The sequence below is a fragment of the Nomascus leucogenys genome, chromosome 6 (genome assembly GCF_006542625.1).
Source record: "Nomascus leucogenys isolate Asia chromosome 6, Asia_NLE_v1, whole genome shotgun sequence".
Classification (NCBI taxonomy): domain Eukaryota; kingdom Metazoa; phylum Chordata; class Mammalia; order Primates; family Hylobatidae; genus Nomascus; species Nomascus leucogenys.
The window spans coordinates 56,897,173-56,908,702 of NC_044386.1; the positions used below are offsets into that span (position 1 = coordinate 56,897,173).

The 11,530-nt window shown below is 44.2% G+C and overlaps 1 protein-coding gene across 6 annotated transcripts in view; it reads right to left on the reverse strand.

Moving 5' to 3' along the window:
* The window catches only part of CTDSPL2 (CTD small phosphatase like 2), a 113,195-nt gene that overhangs the window by 72,778 nt on the left and 28,887 nt on the right, over positions 1-11,530 (reverse strand). The window lies entirely within an intron of this gene.

Here is an 11,530-nt window from a genome sequence, read left to right on the forward strand (position 1 = left end):
TTTGAGAGAGTCCTATCTTACCACATTTAATGATACTTTTAAAACGATTCACATCAGAAAGAAAATATGAGGCTATTTATTTGAGCTCTCTTGTTTTATAGGTAAGACAATAAATTGCTGGCAAAATTGTCCTAATACTTAGAATTAAAGACATAACTGAATTAGAATCTGTGAAACAGAATACAAATACTACTAAACGAAGAATTAAGAGATGTAAATTTTAATCCTACTCCAATCATGGCTAATCTGTAGTCACTTAGTTATGTTTTATCACATGTATAAAAAAAAATTTACCTTACCATCCTGAGGCTCAAAATGAAAAAAGGATTAGTAAAGCCTATAATGTGCAAAGGACAATAAAGCTATTCACCACGGTGGATACACTCACAGAACAAACTAACTCCAATTAAGCACTCTGAACTCTAAACGTACAGAAATTCCTGGCAAAGATTAGAGTCTCAGAAATTGTTTTTAGTAACTCAACAAAACAATCATAGAAAAAAAAGAAACTTAGGCCGGGCGCGGTGGCTCCCACTTGTAATCCCAGCACTTTGGGAGGCCGAGGCGGGCGGATCACGAGGTCAGGAGATCGAGACCACAGTGAAACCCCGTCTCTACTAAAAATACAAAACAAATTAGCCGGGCGTGGTGGCGGGCGCCTGTAGTCCCAGCTACTCAGAGAGGCTGAGGCAGGAGAATGGCGGAAACCCGGGAGGCGGAGCTTGCAGTGAGCCGAGATTGCACCACTGCACTCCAGCCTGGGCGACAGAGCAAGACTCCGTCTCAAAAAAAAAAAAAAAAAAGAAAAAAAAAAGAAACTTTTAAAAAAAACAGAAACTACAGGCTGGGCACGGTGGATCACACCTGTAATCCCAGCACTTTGGAAAGCCAAGGCAGGTGGCTCACCTGAGGTCAGGAGTTCCAGACTAGCCTGGCCAACATGGAGAAATCCTGTCTCTACTAAAAATACAAAAATTAGGTGGGCGTGGTGGCAGGAGCCTGTAATCCCAGCTACTCCAAAGGCTGAGGCAGCAGAATTGCTTGAACCTGGGAGGCGGAGGTTGCACTGAGGAGAGATCACGCTATAGCACTCCAGCCTGGGCAACAGAGCGAGATTCCATCACTACCCTCTCCCCCCACCAAAAAAAGTGCCACACCAATAAACACACAAAGGGTAACAAAGCAAAGCAGCCTTCTTGCTGATATGGAGAGTTTTAGTAGTCTGGATATAAGATCAAACAAGCCACAGCATTCCCTTAAACCAAAGCTAATCCAGAGGTGAAGAAGCTGCGTAAGAAAAGTTTGAAGCTAGCACTGTTTGGTTCATGAGGTTTAAGGAAAGAACCTGTCTCCATAATATAGATGTGCAAGGTGAGGTGAAGCAGCAGGTGCTGATATAAAAGTGGAGGCAAGTTATCCAGAAGATCTCGCTATGTCACATTGATGAAGGTGGCTATACTAAAACAACAGATTTTCTAAGTAGACGAAACAGCTTTCTGTTGGAAACAGATGCCATCTAGGACTTTCACAGCCATGAGAAGTCAGTGCCTGGCTTCAAAGCAGGCTGGGCACAGTGGCTCACGCCTGTAATCCCAACATTTTGGGAGGCCAAGGCAGGTAGATGGCTTGAGCCCAGGAGTTCAAGACCAGCCTGGGCAACATGGTGAAACCCCACCTCTATAAAAAATACAAAAATTAGCTGGCCATGGTGGCGCATGTCTGTAGTCCCACCTACCTGGGAGCTGAGGTGGAAGGATCACTGAAGCCCAGGAGGTTAAGGCTGCAGTAAGCCAATACCGTGCTACTGCACTCCAGCCTAGGCGACAGTGAGAGCCTGTCTCAAAAAAAACAAACAAACAGAAAAAAAAGATCTAAAACTGACACCCTAACATCACAATTAAAACAACTAGAGAAGCAAGAGCAAACAAATTCAAAAGCTAGCAGAAGAAAAGAAATAACTAAGATCAGAGCAGAACTGAGGGAGATAGAGACACAAAAAACCCTTCAAAAAAAATCAATGAGGCCAGGCGCGGTGGCTCATGCCTGTAATCCCAGCACTTTGGAAGGCCGAGGCGGGCGGATCACAAGGTCAGGAGATCGAGACCATCCTGGCTAACACAGTGAAACCCCGTCTCTACTAAAAAATACAAAAAATCAGCCGGGTGAGGTGGCGGGCACCTGTAGTCCCAGCTACTCGGGAGGCTGAGGCAGGAGAATGGCGTGAACCCTGGGGGGTGGAGCCTGCAGTGAGCTGAGATCGCGCCACTGCACTCCAGCCTGGGCGACAGCAAGACTCTGTCTCAAAAAAAAAAAAAAAAAAAAAATCAATGAATCCAGCAGCTGGTTTTTTGAAAAGATCAACAAAATTGATAGACCGCTAGCAAGACTAATAAAGAAGAAAAGAGAGAAGAATCAAACAGACGCAGTAAAAAATGATAAAGGGGATATCACCACTGATCCCAGAGAAATACAAACTACCATCAGAGAATACTATAAACACCTCTATGCAAATAAACTAGAAAATCTAGAAGAAATGGATAAATTCCTGGACACACACACCCTCCCAAGACTAAACCAGGAAGAAGCTGAATCCCTGAATAGAACAATAACAGGCTCTGAAATTGAGGCAATAATAAATAGCCTACCAACCAAAACAAGTCCAGGACCAGACAGATTCACAGCCGAATTCTACCAGAGGTACAAGGAGGAGCTGGTACCATTCCTTCTGAAACTATTCCAATCAATAGAAAAAGAGGGAATCCTCCCTAACTCATTTTATGAGGCCAGCATCATCCTGATACAAAGTCTGGCAGAGACACAACAAAAAAAAGAGAATTTTAGACCAATATCCCTGATGAGCATCGATGCAAAAATCCTCAATAAAATACTGGCAAATCGAATCCAGCAGCACATCAAAAAGCTTATCCACTATGATGAAGTGGGCTTCATCCCTGGGATGCAAGGCTGGTTCAACATACGCAAATCAATAAACGTAATCCAGCATATAAACAGAACCAAAGACAAAAACCACATGATTATCTCAATAGATGCAGAAAAGGCCTTCAACAAAATTCAACAGCGCTTCATGCCAAAAACTCTCAATAAATTAGGTATTGATGGGATGTATCTCAAAATAATAAGAGCTATTTATGACAAACCCACAGCCAATATCATACTGAATGGGCAAAAACTGGAAGCATTCCCTTTGAAAACTGGCACAAGACAGGGATGCCCTCTCTCACCACTCCTATTCAATGTAGTGTTGGAAGTTCTGGCCAGGGCAATAAGGCAGGAGAAAGAAATAAAGGGTATTCAATTAGGAAAAGAGGAAGTCAAATTGTCCCTGTTTGCAGATGACATGATTGTATATCTAGAAAACCCCATTGTCTCAGCCCAAAATCTCCTTAAGCTGATATGCAACTTCAGCAGTCTCAGGATACAAAATCAATGTGCAAAAATCATAAGCTTTCTTATACACCAATAACAGACAAACAGAGAGCCAAATCATGAGTGAACTCCCATTCACAATTGCTTCAAAGAGAATAAAATACCTAGGAATCCAACTTACAAGGGATGTGAAGGACCTCTTCAAGAAGAACTACAAACCACTGTTCAATGAAATAAAAGACACAAACAAATGGAAGAACATGCCATGCTCATGGATAGGAAAAATCAATATCGTGAAAATGGCCATACTGCCCAAGGTAATTTATAGATTCAATGCCATCCCCATCAAGCTACCAATGACTTTCTTCACAGAATTGGAAAAAACTATTTTAAAGTTCATATGGAACCAAAAAAGGGCCCGCATTGCCAAGTCAATCCGAAGCAAAAAGAACAAAGCTAGAGGCATCATGCTACCTGACTTCAAACTATACTACAAGGCTACAGTAACCAAAACAGCATGGTACTGGTACCACAACAGAGATACAGGCCAATGGAACAGAACAGAGCCCACACATCTACAACCATCTGATCTTTGACAAACCTGACAAAAACAAGAAATGGGGAAAGGATTCCCTATTTAATAAATGGTCCTGGGAAAACTGTAGACAGCTGAAACTGGATCCCTTCCTTACACCTTATACTAAAATTAATTCAAGATGGATTAAAGACTTAAATGTTAAACCTAAAACCATAAAAACCCTAGAAGAAAACCTAGGCAATACCACTCAGGACATAGGCATGGGCAAAGACTTCATGTCTAAAACACCAAAAGCAATGGTAACAAAAGCCAAAATTGACAAATGGGATCTAGTTAAACTAAAGAGCTTCTGCACAGCAAAAGAAACTACCATCAGAGTAAACAGGCAACCTACAGAATGGGAGAAAAAATTTTGCAATCTACTCATCTGATAAAGGGCTAATATCCGGAATCTACAAAGAACTCAAACAAACTTACAAGAAAAAAACAACTCCATCAAAAAGTGGGTGAAGGATATTAACAGACACTTCTCAAAAGAAGACATTTATGAAGCCAACAGACAGATGAAAAAATGCTCATCATCACTGGCCATCAGAGAAATGCAAATCAAATCCACAATGAGATACCATCTCAATACCAGTTAGAATGGCAATCATTAAAAAGTAGGAAGCAACAGGTGCTGGAGAGGATGTGAAGAAATAGGAACACTTTTACACTGTTGGTGGGACTGTAAACTAGTTCAACCACTGTGGAAGACAGTGTGGCAATTCCTCAAGGATCTAGAACTAGAAATACCATTTGACCCAGCCATCCCATTACTGGGTATATACCCAAAGGATTATAAATCATGCTGCTATAAAGACACATGCACACATGTGTTTATTGCAACAAGCACTATTCACAAGAGCAAAGACTTGGAACCAACCCAAATGTCCATCAATGATAGACTGGATTAAGAAAATGTGGCACATATACACTATGGAATACTATGCAGCCATAAAAAAGGATGAGTTCATGTCCTTTGTAGGGACATGGATGAAACTGGAAACGATCATTCTCAGCAAACTACCGCAAGGACAAAAAACCACATACTGCATGTTCTCACTCATAGGTGGGAACTGAACAATGAGAACACCTGGACACAGGAAGGGGAACATCACACACTGAGGCCTGTTGTGGGGTGGGGGGGATGGTGGAGGGATAGCATTGGGAGATATACCTAGTGTAAATGACGAGTTAATGGGTACAGCACACCAACATGGCACATGTATACATACGTAGCAAACCTGCACGTTGTGCACATGTACCCTAGAATTTAAAGTATAATAAAAAGAATTTAAGCAAAAAAACAAAAAAAAGAAAAAAAATCCATAAGATCATCTCAATTACTGCAGAAAAAGCATTTGATCAAATCCAACACCCTTTCATATTAAAAATAATCAACAAATGAAGAACAAACAGGAACTTCCTCAACATAATAAAAAGGTATTTATGAAAAACCCACAGGACCTATCATACATGATAAAAGGCTGAATGCTGTCCCTCTAATATCAGGAACAAGACAAGGATGGCCCCTCTCACCATTTCTATTCAACATTTTACTGGAAGTTCAAAGCAGGCAATTAGGCTAGAAAAATAAAAGAAATCCATATTAAAAAGAAAAAAAGGTGAAACTGATCTCTTTGCAAATGACATGGTCTTGTTTAAAGAATAATCATAAAGAAAAAACTGGATAAACTAGACTTCATAAAAATTAAAAACTTGGCTTCTTTCTCTTTCCCTCTGTGGCCCAGGCTGCAATCTACTCAGCTCGCTGCTGCCCGCGCCGCGGACTGCCTGGGACTGCCGCCGCGCGCCACCGCTGCCTGCTTTTTCTCGTTTGGCTGCAGGCGCGCGGTCGCCATGTTAGCCACGCTGCTCACCAGCTCCTGACGCCAAGTGCTCTGCCCGCCTCAGCCTCCCGAGCCCCTGCCCGGCCACCGCCCCGTCTGGGAGGTGGGGAGCGCCTCTGCCCGGCCGCCCCGTCCGGGAAGAAGTGAGGAGCGCCTCTGCCCGGCCGCCCCATCCGGGAAGAAGTGAGGAGCGCCTCTGCCCGGCCGCCCCGTCCGGGAAGAAGTGAGGAGCGCCTCTGCCCGGCCGCCCCGTCTGGGAAGTGAGGAGCACCTCTGCCCGGCCGCCCCATCCGGGAAGAAGTGAGGAGCGCCTCTGCCCGGCCGCCCCGTCTGGGAAGTGAGGAGCGCCTCTGCCCGGCCGCCCCATCCGGGAAGAAGTGAGGAGCGCCTCGGCCCGGCCGCCCCGTCTGGGAAGTGAGGAGCGCCTCTGCCCGGCCGCCCCATCCGGGAAGTGAGGAGCGCCTCGGCCCGGCCGCCCCGTCTGGGAAGTGAGGAGCGCCTCTGCCCGGCCGCCCCGTCTGGGAAGTGAGGAGCGCCTCTGCCCGGCCGCCCCGTCTGGGAAGTGAGGAGCGCCTCTGCCTGGCCACCTATCGTCTGGGAGGTGAGGAGCGCCTCTGCCCGGCCGCCCCGTCCGGAGGAAGTGAGGAGCGCCTCTGCCCGGCCACCCCGTCTGGGAGGAAGTGAGGAGCGCCTCTGCCCGGCCGCCCCGTCCGGGAAGAAGTGAGGAGCGCCTCTGCCCGGCCCCGTCTGGGAGGTGAGGAACCTCTGCCCGGCCACCCATCGTCTGGGAGGTGAGGAGCGCCTCTGCCCGGCCGCCCCGTCTGGGAAGTGAGGAGCGCCTCTGCCCGGCCGCCCCGTCTGGGAAGTGAGGAGCGCCTCTGCCCGGCCCCACCATCTGGGAAGTGAGGAGCGCCTCTGCCCGGCCGCCCCGTCTGGGAAGTGAGGAGCGCCTCTGCCCGGCCACCCACCGTCTGGGAAGTGAGGAGCGCCTCTGCCCGGCCACCCACCGTCTGGGAAGTGAGGAGCGCCTCTGCCCGGCCACCCACCGTCTGGGAAGTGAGGAGCGCCTCTGCCCGGCCACCCCGTCTGGGAAGTGAGGAGCGCCTCTGCCCGGCCGCCCCGTCTGGGAAGTGAGGAGAGCCTCTGCCCGGCCACCCATCGTCCGGGAAGAAGTGAGGAGCGCCTCTGCCCGGCCGCCCCGTCCGGGAAGAAGTGAGGAGCGCCTCTGCCCGGCCGCCCCGTCTGGGAAGTGAGGAGCGCCTCTGCCCGACCGCCCCGTCCGGGAAGAAGTGAGGAGCGCCTCGGCCCGGCCGCCCCGTCTGGGAAGTGAGGAGCGCCTCGGCCCGGCCACTCCGTCTGGGAAGTGAGGAGCGCCTCTGCCCGGCTGCCCCGTCTGGGAAGTGAGGAGCGCCTCTGCCCGGCCACCCATCGTCTGGGAAGTGAGGAGCGCCTCTGCCCGGCCACCCATTGTCTGGGAAGTGAGGGGCACCTCTGCCCGGCCACCTATCGTCTGGGAAGAAGTGAGGAGCGTCTCTGCCTGGCCGCCCCGTCTGGGAAGTGAGGAGCGCCTGTGCCCGGCCGCCCCATGTCTGGGAAGAAGTGAGGAGCGCCTCTGCCCGGCCGCTCCATCTGGGAGGTCTACCATGGAGGCCAGAAGCAATGTGGGGGCTGGACGTGGTGGCTCACACCTGCGGTCCCAGCACTCTGGGGGGCGAGGCGGGTTGATCACTTCGGGCTAGGAGTTCGAGACCAGTCTGGCCAACTTGGCGAAACATGAAAAATACAACAGACAAACCAACCAACCAACTCAGTGACAACAAAACAGGTCTACCCTGGAGTCATACTCTAATTTTTTCTATTTTCCTCCCTTTCTGATCCTTTATCCCACTTTCTTTTTCTTCCTCTTCCTTCTCCCTCTTCTTTGTCAAATAGAGGATTGAGTTATTATCACTGATCCACATAAAGTCCCTCTCTACCTTATTTTAACTCCCACCCCCCATTTCTATTCCCTGACTTCCCATGTGTAACCTTCCTAATATGTTTGATACGCATCTTTTTGTTTGTATGTATTTTTAGGAAATGTTTATTGTTTTTGTGTGCAAAAAAAAAATTAATAAAAAAAAAAAAATTAAAAACTGGCCGTCTACCAAAAGACATCACTAGGAAAATAAGAAGGCAAGGAGCAAACTGATAGAATATTCACAAAACACACATATCACAAAGACCTTGTATGTAGAATATATAAAGTCCTACAACACAATAAGAAAACAAGCCAATAGAAAAAACGGGCAAAAATATGAGAAAATATTTCATAAAAATTAGGTAACTGGTGATAGCATAAAAAATGATACTCAATATTATTCATAAGAATTTTAAGTTAAAACCCCAAAGGTATGCCAATTCACACCTCCTAAAATGGCAAAAATTAAAAAGAATGACAAATTTAAATAGTAACAATGATGGAGAATAAAGAGAAGTCTCACATGCTGCTGTTAAGGATGTATGTTTTTTGATAAAATTTGGCAATTTCTAATAAATATACACCAAACTCTTTGACTCAGTGATTTCACTTCTACATTTTTAGCCAAGAGAAATGTAAACATGTTCACAATATATTTTTACAAAAATATTCCTGACAGCCCTATTCACAATAAGGCCGTTTCTAGTTCCAAACTGGAAACAACAAAAATGCCCCAAAACAGAAAGATGAATACTGTGGTGTTTTCATGTAGGTGAATACTAATCAGCATCAGAAAGGAACAAGTACTTCTATCATAAACAAACATGAAATAATCTCACAGACATGCTAAACAATGGCAGACAAAATAATACATATTTAATAACGTCATTAAAAAGCATTTTTATCGGGGACAAAAATAATCTATAGAGAAAAAAAGCAAAACAGATTTTGCCTCGAAGAAAGGAAACGCCCTCTAATGTTACAGGAGTATCTTTTTGTCAAAATTTTACAGAATATAATTTTTGTCAAAATTTTACAGAATATTAATTTTTAATGGTCATGTAATATTTCAATATAAATGTTTCAATATTTCAATATGTCTCATAATTTATTTGATCACTGACTTGTTGGAAAATAAACTGTTTCGTAATTACTAACATCACCTCAAATGAAATAACCACATAAATTTCAGTCTGTATTTCTGATTCTTTCCTTAAGACAGTTTCTTAGAAGTGAATTTACTAGTTTAAAAATTTTACAGCTGAGATCTGCGTTCAAGGTGTTTGGGCTCATCATTGGTCCAATCATTAGCTGACCACTAGGCTATGCAAATATATAGGGAGGTATGCTTTAGTAAGCCAGGCTTAAAAATAAAAGCAAAAATATTTAAAAACAAAAAATAATAATTAAGCAGAGACATCAGTGTTTGCATACTGCAGGGAGATAAATTTCATAGATTTTTTTCTGCCTATGGAAGTTACTGCTAAACAACCAACAACCTTTGATGGGAGAAAAACCATGAATCAGAGTGGCTACAATATTATCTAAAATGGCCAATTTTCAACAAAAAATTATAAGATATGATAGAAACAGTAAAGTATGACCCAAACTCAGGGGGAAAAACTGCAGTGAAAACATATTAATCATGTGCCAGGCTTACAACAATCCTGTGAGAGATATATGTAATTATTTACATAAAACAAAATTCACTCTTGATCCCTTAAGAGTTGGAAAAATTCTTATTTTTGGGGGACATATTGACCCTTTTCTCTGATTATAAAATATACATCATTTTGAAACTTTAGGCTGAGTGTGGTGGCTCACACCTGTAATCCCAGGGCTTTGGGAGGCTGAGGCAGGAGGATTACTTGAGCCCAGGAATTCTAGACCAGCTTGGGCAACACAGGGAGACTCCCCAGTCTCCACAAAAAATAAAAACAAAAAAATTATATGGGCATGGTGGTGCACACCTGTAGTCTCAGCTACTTGGAAGGCTGAGGTGAGAAGATCACTTGAGCCTGAGAAGCTGAGGCTGCAGTGAGCCATAGCACACCACTGCACTCCAGCCTGGGCAACAGACTGAGACCCTGTCTCCAAAACAAAAAACAAGAAACAGAAAGACAGTAAAACATGAAATAAAATCTCCCATAATTCCTCAACCCAGAGATGACTGATAATGTGGGTATATTAGTCTGCTAGTTTTAACATGTATAAGTATTTTAATCAATATTTATAATTATACTATATGTATTACCTGTTTTTTTCCCCTTTTATACTATATTTTACCAATGTTGTTTTAAAAATTTGAGAATATTGGCCAGATGCAGTGGCTCATGCCTGTAATCCCAGCACTTTGGGAGGCCAAGGCAGGCAGATCATCTCAGGTCAGGAGTTCGAGACCAGCCTGGCCAACATGGTGAAACGCCCCGTCTCTACTAAAAATACAAAAATTAGCCAGACATGGTGGCGGGCACCTGTAATCCCAGCTACTTGGGAGGCTGAGGCAGAAGAATCACTTGAACCCCAGAGGCGGGGGTTGCAGTGAGCCAAGGTTGCACCCCTATACTCCAATCTGCATGACAAAGTGAGACTCAGTCTCAAAAAAAAAATAGTAAGAATATAATTTTTAATGGTCATGTAATATTGCAATATACAGATAAACATTTCATTATTTGATCACTGACTTGTTGGAAAATAAACTGTTTCGTAATTACTAACATCACCTCAAATGAAATAACCACATAAATTTCAGTCTACATTTCTGATTCTTTCCTTACAACAGTTTCTTAGAAGTGAACTTACAAGTTCAAAGATTGTTAACATTTGGTAGTATCTCTAGAAATACTAACAAACTGCTTTCTGGAAAAGTCATTTGAACTAGCAGCGTACAAGGAGTGTCTATATGACTAAATCTTCCAAATCAGAATTTATTTTTAATATTTAAATGTTTCCTAATTTTAAGTTTAAAAAACAGTAAAACTAAGTAATTTAAATTATATTTATAGGTTACCTCCAATTCCCTCTTTTTTCTAAAAATCTAAAACACTAAAATTGAAAAATGCTCTTAATTCAACCTCTCCAACCACAGCAAAAACACCTCAGGTAGCATTCCTGAGGAAAAGTAACATAGAATCTAACGGAATGCTTAAGGAGACATAAAGATCATTATTTTATAATGCAAATGTAAATAAATATTAAAAAAAAATTTTTTTTTTTTTTGAGACAGACTCGCTCTGTCACCCAGGCAAGAGTGCAGCAACGTAATCTCAGCTCACTGCAACCTCCACCTCCTGGGTTCAAGCAGTTCTCCTGCCTCACCCTCCCAAGTAGCTGGGATTACAGGCATGTACCACCATGCCTGGCAAATTTTCGTATTTTTAGAAGAGACGAGGTTTTGCCATGTTGGCCAGACTGGTCTTGAACTCCTGACCTCAAAGTGATTCATCCTTCTCAGCCTCCCGAAGTACTGGAATTACAGGCTAGTGCCACCACGCCTGGTTACTTTTTGTACTTTTAGTAGAAATGGTGTTTCGCCTTAAATGAGTTCTAACCAAAAAACTTTCTTATACTGAACTGAGGCCAGGCGTGGTGGCTCACATCTCTAATCACAACACTTTGGGAAGCCGAGGTGGACGGACTGCCTGAGCTCAGGAGTTCGAGACCAGCCTGGCCAACATGGTGAAACCCTGTCTCCACTAACAATACAAAAAAATTAGCCAGGCACGGTGGTGCCCACCTGTAATCCCAGCTACC